The sequence below is a fragment of the Lethenteron reissneri genome, chromosome 34, assembly GCF_015708825.2.
Source record: "Lethenteron reissneri isolate LAM-NWPU_2019-01 chromosome 34, ASM1570882v1, whole genome shotgun sequence".
NCBI classification, from domain to species: domain Eukaryota; kingdom Metazoa; phylum Chordata; class Hyperoartia; order Petromyzontiformes; family Petromyzontidae; genus Lethenteron; species Lethenteron reissneri.
In genome coordinates, this window is record NC_083812.1 from 7,217,744 (window position 1) to 7,227,697 (window position 9,954).

General features: G+C 44.8%; 1 protein-coding gene across 1 annotated transcript in view; it reads right to left on the minus strand.

Moving 5' to 3' along the window:
* The window catches only part of HELZ2 (helicase with zinc finger 2), a 48,090-nt gene extending 47,793 nt beyond the window's left edge, over nucleotides 1-297 (minus strand). Inside the window, 1 exon segment of the mRNA XM_061565158.1 lies at nucleotides 229-297. The gene's annotated coding sequence lies outside the window, so the exon portion shown is untranslated.
* Nucleotides 298-9,954: the final 9,657 nt, after the last annotated feature.

Consider the following 9,954-nt stretch of genomic DNA (forward strand, 5'->3'; position numbering starts at 1 on the left):
GCTCCATCTCACTTGTTATTTTAATGAAAGTACATTTAACCTTCTATTAAACTATCATCTCTCTGTAGCAATAAAAAAAAACAGAAACACGTTAGAAAGACATGCTGTACTTCGCAACTATTATTTAATTCGACATTGGCATAATGTAATTTAACTGTTGCGGTGTGACTTCACACAATCTTAGCAAGCGCTTTTGGCACACTATTATATTCCTTAATTCACACTCACCGAGATGGTCCAGACGTGTGTGCATGCCATGCATTCTCTCCGCTCTGCACAACAACCTGTAAATGTGGCATAAATAAGGCGCCTGGCTAGCAAGCTACGTCAATGTGACGCAGCCGTTCCATTTCTGGGAAATGCTAATTTGCCTTGACGGGTCTAAAGGCGCAATGTATGCTCTACCGCCCAGGTGAATTGTATTGAATGTTTCCTCGTGAGTTCGTGTGCAGTGGTGGTAATTATTGGCTATGTTTAACACATTCTTTTCAGCAATATAATATATTACTCGGTGTGTCTTCCATTTAACTAATACGTTTGTGGCCGATGAAATTTAATTGCTTAAGTCATTACAGATATATTGAAATGATAAGTGATTCAAGTCTGAAGTAATTTTTTAATTTTACAGTGAGTGGCAACGTTTGGCAAGCATTTTATCGCAAGTATTTTAGTCTTACAAAAAATATCCATAATGTCTAGTCAAATTATTTAATAATTCACTTCTGCCATACTTAATTAGGTGCTGTTTAATTTACTGCCATTCATACAACATATTCATTGGTACTAGATTTTACATGTTTGTACTGATAATATTATTTTTGCGATCTGACACTGTGAGCCAGTTACTTTCCCCCACCAAACATTTGTGTCTGCATTGATGTAATTTCTAAAAAAATACACAAAGTGTCACAACCTTTAAAGGAAGACCAATCAACCCCGTTATGTGGTGTCTGCCTCTCAATGGCTATTTCTACAATGTATGCACGTGTACATGTATGCATTTATCACCATAATGTTGCTGTTGTGAGAACTACTTTAACTGTGGTAAAAAAAGCTGTATCTGGTGTGGACCAATTAGTTTCAAAGACAATGCATATCATCAGAGCATGTTGTTTTTGTTTGCATGTTCACCACAAGTATATGTGATTATTGCAGACATGATTCCTTGCAAAAGGTTTCAGTTTGGTGTTTTAACATCTTAACACCTGTTTTATTGCCAGAAAAGGTAAAATCTATTATTATAATTTGATTTGGCGCTTTCGTGACTGCAGGAATTACTCTTTGGTTCTTTCGGTAAAGTCACGTAGGTAGAGAAAAAAATAAATTAAATAATAGCACACGACGTTCGATTGCAACACAAGCAATCATCATCAGGCACAAATGAAAGATAAAACAAACCTAGCCGACTATCCGTGTTGTATTGCATTATATTTCTAAGTTTACTAGGTTTGTTTTCTCTTTCATTTGCACCCGATGATGATTGATTGTGTTGCAATCTAAATGTCGTATGCTATTATTTAATATATTATTATATTTTGATATACTGGTTAGGGAGATCCCATGATTAATGCAGTATACCAGGGGTGGCCAAACCGTGGCTCCTGTGCAGGTCCAAGAGTGGCTGGATAGATACTTGGCATTTTCTTTACATTTTAATGCAACTTTACTTTAAACAAGAAAATCTGATGAAGTTGGGGCACCACAAGGACACTGACACTTGACAACAAATCCAGACATGAATATTCCACGTATAATAAAATAAATTTTCACATGTAACAAACGCGAGTGATCATCCCACGTAACCCACTCATTCTCCTGTGGCTCTCGTCCACATGAAGATTTTCGGTACGTGGCTCATCGGGTCCGGGAGTTTGCATCCCTATTACCTGCAATTGGATCGATTCTTCCTGTTAGACATGTTTACCCGTGGATACGTCCACCAGAAGTGCTAAATTAATTTAATTTACTCAGAAGTCGTGGAAAATGTGAACTACTTTCTGTATTTTATTCATGGGCAAGTCACCTGGTTGTGAATGGTCGCCTAAAGAGTGCTAACACTCAAAATATGTTTCCTTTTGGCATAGGTAAGAGTAATGATCTGGAAGTGGTGACAAATTGATCCTATTATCCACATTTATCCGTGTATAATCTTGTGGATGGCAGGAGTTATTTTTGCAGATATGTGCAGAAAATAGAGACCCCAATACCCCCCCCCCCACCCTCTTTATACTTTAATTTGGTGCGTGACATTCAGGGTTCAATAATGCAGAATTGACACGTGACAGAAAAATGTTAATCTGTCATACTGTGCAAGAGCTAAAATTCAGCAACAGGTTTATGAATCACTGAGTCGTTGTTCCATGACTGGATTACACACCCATCTCTTCAGGCTAAGACTATTGCGTGAACATACTTTACAGATTGTTTAATGGTTTGTGCTGCTCCACCTTTTTTTGTTGTGACAAAATTATAGTTCAACTCGGAAAATACAATGAAATGTTATGACTACGGCCTTTGAGCTGCCTTCACGCAGACCACATGTGAAGTGTCTAATCGCACGCCTTATACCCTCACTTTGGCCTTTTGGGAAATCGTGTATATTTTGTTGATACACCGTATTCGATTTCAAGTTTGTAAATCCCATCCGAAAACGAGTTGTGTCCACTCCACGTTGAACAGAAATTGTAAATGTTGTGGGTGAACTCTCCAGCACACAACGGATGAGTGCTGAACTCGTAACAAATTGGCATGCTTTATTGACGTGACAAACCTTACTAATTTGCTGTGTTGGGTGGTGGCGGATCTAATGACACATTTCTATTTATGCGATCTAACCCAAAAATAAACTTCTATTATGGATAATTGTCTTTCCAGGTCGTAACTGAAATCACTCTGCAAACTATCAATTCAGCTATACATTACTATGATAATTTTCCCGCCGCCGCCATCATCAACAAATAATCCCAGAGGCAACCGAAAGCGATACACTTCGTGCTGGAATCCAGAGAGCGGTGAACTCTTGAAGGAGTTCAAACTCCTGAAGGAGTTCAAAAGAATTGGCGATGAGACAAAGGCATCATCAGCGCTTTTAGAGGCATTAAATTCTGCCTGACAAAAGTGATCGTGAGAAACAGTTAAGGAGCTTGACTTTGCACACTCTGACTGCTAAGCGTGGAATCTATAAACTACAGTAAACTATTTTTATTTGACCAGGTAAGGCCCACTGAGCTATTTAGCTATTTTATCAGAAGCGACCTGGTCACAGATGATAGCTCAACGAAGTGGTTTATCATGTGGAAATGTATAGCAGCCACATACTTTAAACGCATGTTTCTTAATGTGGAGGGAAAAACTGGAGGACCGGGAGAAAAATCTACGCGACCACGAGGATAACATGCAAACTCCAAATATGCAGGCGTCAGGGTAGGTATCGAACCCATGCATCCAGTATACTTGGCGAGGCAGTTAACATATTTCCCTCACTGCCCCCCCCCCCCTTTTACAATTGTGGTGCTAGCATACCAGCTATCAAAAGGTGCCCCAAGTCACCAGCAACAAAATCACCTCTCACCTCCTCGCCTGCGCAAAAGCCACAGTATACGAGCAGTACAAATAAGACGTGCATGAAGATCTCACCGCAACTGTTTGGAGCCTACCAACAAGCTCCACATTTCCCCATCCGTACTCGAGGGAAGAGATTGTTGACGCACTACAGGCTACCAAAGCCAAAAAAGCCGCAGGCAATGAGAACATCTACCCCAAATTCCTCAAGAACTTGGCACCTGTCGACCAGCACTGGCTGGCCACCTTATTTACTGTTGTCCATATACGCAGCACAATCCCCAGAGCCTGGAAGGAAGCAAAGTACTTGCCCTGGTAAAACCTGAAAAACCAGAAGATAAGGCCACAAGATACAGGCCTGTCTCACTGGTATGATGGAAGGACCAATCTAATGGTCAGTCATATTCTGCCTGTATAATAACTCTTATTTGTTTCCAGCCTGAACTCACTTTTGAGTGTTTCATCATTTACATGAACTCCATATGCTTTTACGTAATAGAGGTCATTCCTGCTAAAATTATTTCAATATATAATTAAACACGTTGGCCATATATGTGTATGGTCTGTCTTGTGGTTGTTCCTCATTATTATGTTTTTGCTACATTTCTCCACTCATTCTTGTTTTTTTTGAGAGTTCAGATAAAACTATAACAACAGATATAGTACGTGCAGGATAAGTAAATTCCGGTACAACTGCATTCCTCATCTGGGCAATTTTAGAGAACATGAGGTTCCACCTAAATATAGAACTGGCAGAGTTGGCAATACTAATAATTAAGAAGGTACTCTAGTAGTCATCAGCTCTAAAATAAATCAAATTACACGTATAATTGTATGCCAATTCAGCAATAATGAACATCTTAGAATGGTTATACAATGTTTCCCACACCAAAGGATGCCATGCTTATTAATGCTGCGTGTTTCATTGGTGGGTGATGAGTTGCTGTTAATGGTGACGCAATTGTGCTCTCGGCCAGTTCTTCAAGCTGTACAGAAATAGCTTCATTCATGCATGATATGCACGCACATAAGTTGGGCGGTGGTCACCTGTCATTGAATCCTCTGAGGGGTTTGATATTGCACAATGACTGCAATGACGATAGCAAATTTGGTGTATAGGTAGATGTTTTTCATTTCGTGTCCACCCACCAATGTCAAATATGCTTCCAGTGGTGAGCACATCTCGGCACTTGCAGTTTGCCCACAGTAAGATCTCGCAGAGTGCAGGGGCCTTCTTGAAACTGTGGACAGAGCGACCAAGAGGTAAATATGGTGTGCCTCTCGCCATACTTCGCCGCACTTTGCTCCAAGTCTGACAAAAAAGCAAACGATTTTTGATGAATTTCGATTTAAAGATTTCGTGACTGCAGGGATTCATCTTCTTGGTTCTTTCGGTAAAGTCACGTAGAAGGGAAATAATAAAAATAAAACATAATAAAATACAATTCTCACGACGTTTCGGCCACAACGCAAGCAGCCGTCCTCAGGTGCAGAACAGGTTTGTCGCTGTCTTTCCTACAGACCTGTTCTTCACCCGAGGACGGCTGCTTGCGTTGTGGCCGAAACGTCGTGAGAATTGCATTTTATTATGTTTTATTTGTATTATTTTCCTTCTACGTGACTTTACCGAAAGAACCAAGAAAATGTTTGATGAGTTTCAGAATCAAGGTCACTGTGGGGCCCGACGTCCACCCCGCCGCCCTCGCTGAGCAGGTGGTTTGCGACATCCGCCTGTTCCGCTCCCTCCTCCATCACGTCGGTCGGCTCCCGCCGGGCCCCCGCCGACCGAGTGACGGGGCCATCCACGCCAGCGCCCTCTCTGTGGGACATGCTCGTGCTTGCTGGCTTAGGAGCTGCATGGGTTTTAAACACACCCCCATGCATACCGCAGCTGTTGCTAACAGAGAACCGCGCTATCACCGGCGAGCGATTAACTAGCTATCAGTGGCGGGGACCGCACGCTCCCCCCTGCACGCAATTAACTCTTAACGCGCACGCACAACACGCTCACACCTGTGCAATCACCTCGAGTAAACGTGGTAGCAATCCCGCGATCACAACCCTGCGTTCACTCTCGCCACGTGCTCCCCCACGGCTACCCCAGGACTCGGCTTGCACACGCAGTCGCTCCACACAGAAATCACGGACACCACACCTATGCTCTGTGCTAACTTTTATTCTCGGCGCAAACCACAATCCCTTAAATTAAGCTTCCCAGTCGGCACTACCTGGGGGGAATATCTCGCGAGAAAAGCCTAGCCTACTACCGTCTACACTCCTCACTCAAGTGTCCTACCGCGTACCTCGTAGCCGTACTCGCGGCTTCACACGGACGCTGTGAGAGACGGAGGGAAGAGGACGAGAAAGCCTTGCTTCACACTGCCTCGTAGCGGCACTCGCTAGCATCACACGAACGCTGCGAGCGGCTGGAGAAGGCGGCAGGATGGGCTGGGGGGGTCTTGACTGCCAAGATGTTGAATAACACTGTTCGAATGGTCCCGGGCTCCCCTTTTATCCCCCTCACTTCAAAAGCCCGGGGTCAATTGTGCGCCTACCTGTGGTTCCAGCTCGGATTTTTCCCCTTTTTTTGCCCTTACATGCATAATGACAGGGTGTCACCTGTCGGCCAGGAGGGGTAATCGCGGTTATGAGCAAGTTATGTAATACTCTTAGGTTTTTTCGGTAAAGTCACATAGGTAAAAAATAAAATTAAAATTAATAAAAGTAATAATTGAAATAAAATGAAATAATAAATCACGACGTTTCGGAGGCAACACAAGTCTCCGTCATCAGGTGGGACCATCACAGCTAGATTTACTGTATCAAGTGGGGCAAAACATTTCAAGATACAAGTTCATAAATACAAGTTAAGTGGGGGGGAGGAGGGGGGAGGAGCTTATCTGAGTGTAGTAGCCAATGAATGGAACGTATTGGGGGGGGGGGGGGCAGGGCTAAAAGAGAACAACAGGTCACATGCTAAAGGTGCACATGGTGCTAGAAGAGAAGGACAAAGATCATGTTATTTTACCCAGTGTTGGTGGCCATCCAAATACAAAAAGGAGAGTGCTGTTAAATGCTGGGGATGTTAACACTCGGTAAAGTAGAATAGTACCTGTCAAATAAGATGGTCCAAAAATGTGTAGTTAAATCTTTTTTGCATGGTTAATAACATCTTTCCAATGATTACTCAGTTTGTACCCATCATCACGGTTGAAATTATGTCTGTGTTTGTATATTTGGATGGCTTCGTGTACAAACCTTTGATGGTAGCCAGAGGGTTTGCAGAGCACCTTGGTCTCGGAAAAAACAATATCATGAGAGCCCACAGCGTTGTAGCAATGATCGGCAACGGCGGAAGACTCAATTTTGCCGTGTTTCAGATCTGACTTGTGCTCGCGGACACGATCAGAGACATGACGTTTCGTTTCCCCAATATAACAATCACCACAGCTGCAACTCAGTTTATAGACTCCAGGGTATTGCAAGTCAGGGATGACATCCTTCACAGATGGAATTAGATCACGGATTTTATGTACTGTACTGAATCGGACTTGGATCTTGTGTTTGTTTAGAATTTTGGAGATCTTTTTGGTCACGCCTGCTATGTATGGCATTGTGATAGTTTTGATCGGAGTTTCAAGTGGCTGTTTCTGTATGGTGGGAGAAACAGCTTGGCGGATGGTGCGGTCAGAGTATCCGTTCATCCTGAGGGCCTGATGTACATGTCTTAATTCACTGGCTAGGTGGTGTTGGTCAGAAATGCCATGAGCTCTGTGGTATAGCGTTTTGATGAGAGAATTATTTTGAGATGGGTGGTGGCGGGAATCAGGTTTCAAGTAGGAATCTGTGTGGGTGGCTTTCCTGTAGACAGAATGTCCCAAGGATCCGTCAGGTCTTCTCTCAAACAGAATATATAAGAATGGTAGTTTGCTATCTTTCTCTACTTCCATAGTGAATCTGATGGATGGGTGTCTGGAATTGATGTGGTCCAAGAAGTGGTTCAATGCTGGGAGGCCATGTGGCCAAATGACGAAAGTGTCATCCACATTCCTCTTCCACAGGGAAGGACGCATGGTGGATGTCTGGATGGCGTCTGATTCAAACTTTTCCATGAACATATTGGCTATCACTGGTGACAAGGGGGAGCCCATAGGGGTACCCTCATTCTGGTTGTAGAAGGTGCCATTCCACGTAAAATAAGTGTTGGTGAGGCAATGCCTAACCAGCGCAGGCACATCCGAATTCAATCCATGTTGGACCAAGTCCTCAATTATTGTTAGGGTGTCAGGCACTGGGACTTTGGTAAACAGAGATGCTACATCAAAACTGACGAGGATATCATCAGGAGATAGTACCATGTCCTTGACCATAGAGACCAATTGGGTTGAGTTGAGTACTGCCGAAGAGGTCTTACCGAGTGTTAACATCCCCAGCGTTTAACAGCACTCTCCTTTTTTGTATTTGGATGGCCACCATCACTGGGTAAAACAACATGTGCATTGTCGTTCTCCTCTAGCACCATGTGCACCTTTAGCATGTGACCTGTTGTTCTCTTTTAGCCCCGCCCCCCCCAATACATTCCATTCATTGGCTACCACACTCAGATAAGCTCCTCCCCCCTCCTCCCCCCCCACTTAACTTGTATTTATGAATTTGTATCTTGAAATTTTTTGCCTCACTTGATACAGTAAATCTAGCTGTGACGGTCCCACCTGATGAGGGAGACTTGTGTTGCCTCCGAAACGTCGCGATTTATTATTTTATTTTATTTCTATTATTACTTTTATTATTTTTATTTTTTACCTACGTGACTTTACCAAAAAAACCTAAGAGTATGAATCCTTGCAGTCACGAAAGCTTCAAATCTAGAAGTTATGTAATGACCAATCATAAGGGGGGCGTATCTGAGGTAAAGGTGAAAGGCGGAGTCAGTCGGGAAGCTCCGAGAACCTGCTCAGTGTTGTGCTCAGTGTGAGAATAAATAAGAAGGCCTCTACACAACGTGTCCCGGAAGTCGCTCACTACATTTGGAGTCAGAAGTGATTGAGAAGAAAATTGTATTCAACGGAAGAATGTTTTAAGTAGCAAGAGAAGCGGAACCCACCTGTGGCGTCTTCCGATGACGATGAAAACGAGACGCAGGACCTCCTGACAGCCCAGGGAACCGTGGTCCCGGTTATTGAAGCCGCGGTGGGAAAGTTGGCTGCGCCAGATATGGTGGGACTGGGAGCAGCCTCTCCGCAGCAGCAGACTGAAGAGGGCTGGCGCATGGTATCGGCGCAACTTGAGCTCCAGGTGACGGTCTCACAGTTGGTGGGACTCATGGCGGCGACTACGATGACGGGGCGGAACACACAGACCTCGCCGGAGAGAGGAGATCAGGCGCCTGGAGAACGACGTTCTGGCGGGAACGTCCGCGGGCACGGCAGCCGCCATTACACGTGACGCAGAGAACACGCAGCTGGAGGCCGCCATTACGCATGGTGCGGGAGAAGTGCTGCCGGTGGCCGCCATTTTACAACTCGAGTGTGATTCGCCAGGAGCGATGACCGCTGCTGCAAATGGAGAAAGAGGAACTGAACGAACCTACCAATTGCCTCCTGTCAGGGAATTCGTCGCAGCAGGGGGTGATTGGAGCGCCTTCACCGGTCAGTAAATTGGACCGAGGAGGAGGCGCTGAGAGCTTTGCTGACGGTTTTAGACGACGACGCCCTTGCTGTTTTCCGAGCCATACCCACTGGGAAGAAAACTACACTTCATCGTGCATACGCTGAGATGGCGGACACATGGATCGCCACGGCCGGTGCTTCTGCGATCCATTGTCCGCTCTACCGAACTCAGGAATATATATTACTCCCCCTCGTTAATCTGGAATAACGCCCGACTGGCGAATACACACCCTGCGAGTGTGTATTCGGTATGGGGGTCGGAGGGGGAGGGGGTCATGACGCTGCGCTCCCCTGGCCTCATGGTCTGCCTTTCTCGCTTATTCCACCCCAGCTTCTCCCGATGTCGTGAATCACGGCTGGCCCGGTAAACCTTTTTGAACCCATACACTATTAAGCCAATTCAGGGGCACCGCGATGTAAATTGTCCTGTGAGGGTCAGCCAATCCCCTGGCACCGGGAAACCGTGGGACTTTCCTCATAGGGTCCCTTTGGATTAAAACCCGTTGTGCAAGCAATCCCACGCCAGGACACTACGTGTGTGCGCTGCGTGTGTGTACTCAGTGTGGGGGCCAGGGGGAGTCGCAGCACTTGCAGAGTGGCTTCGAGGCCGTAGGAACCACATCACAATTCCCTACAATGCAGTACTTAATGAAAGTAGTCTTGCAATTCGACTTAATGTCAAGGACGAAAATGTTTTATTGAGATACTAAAAACACACTGGCAT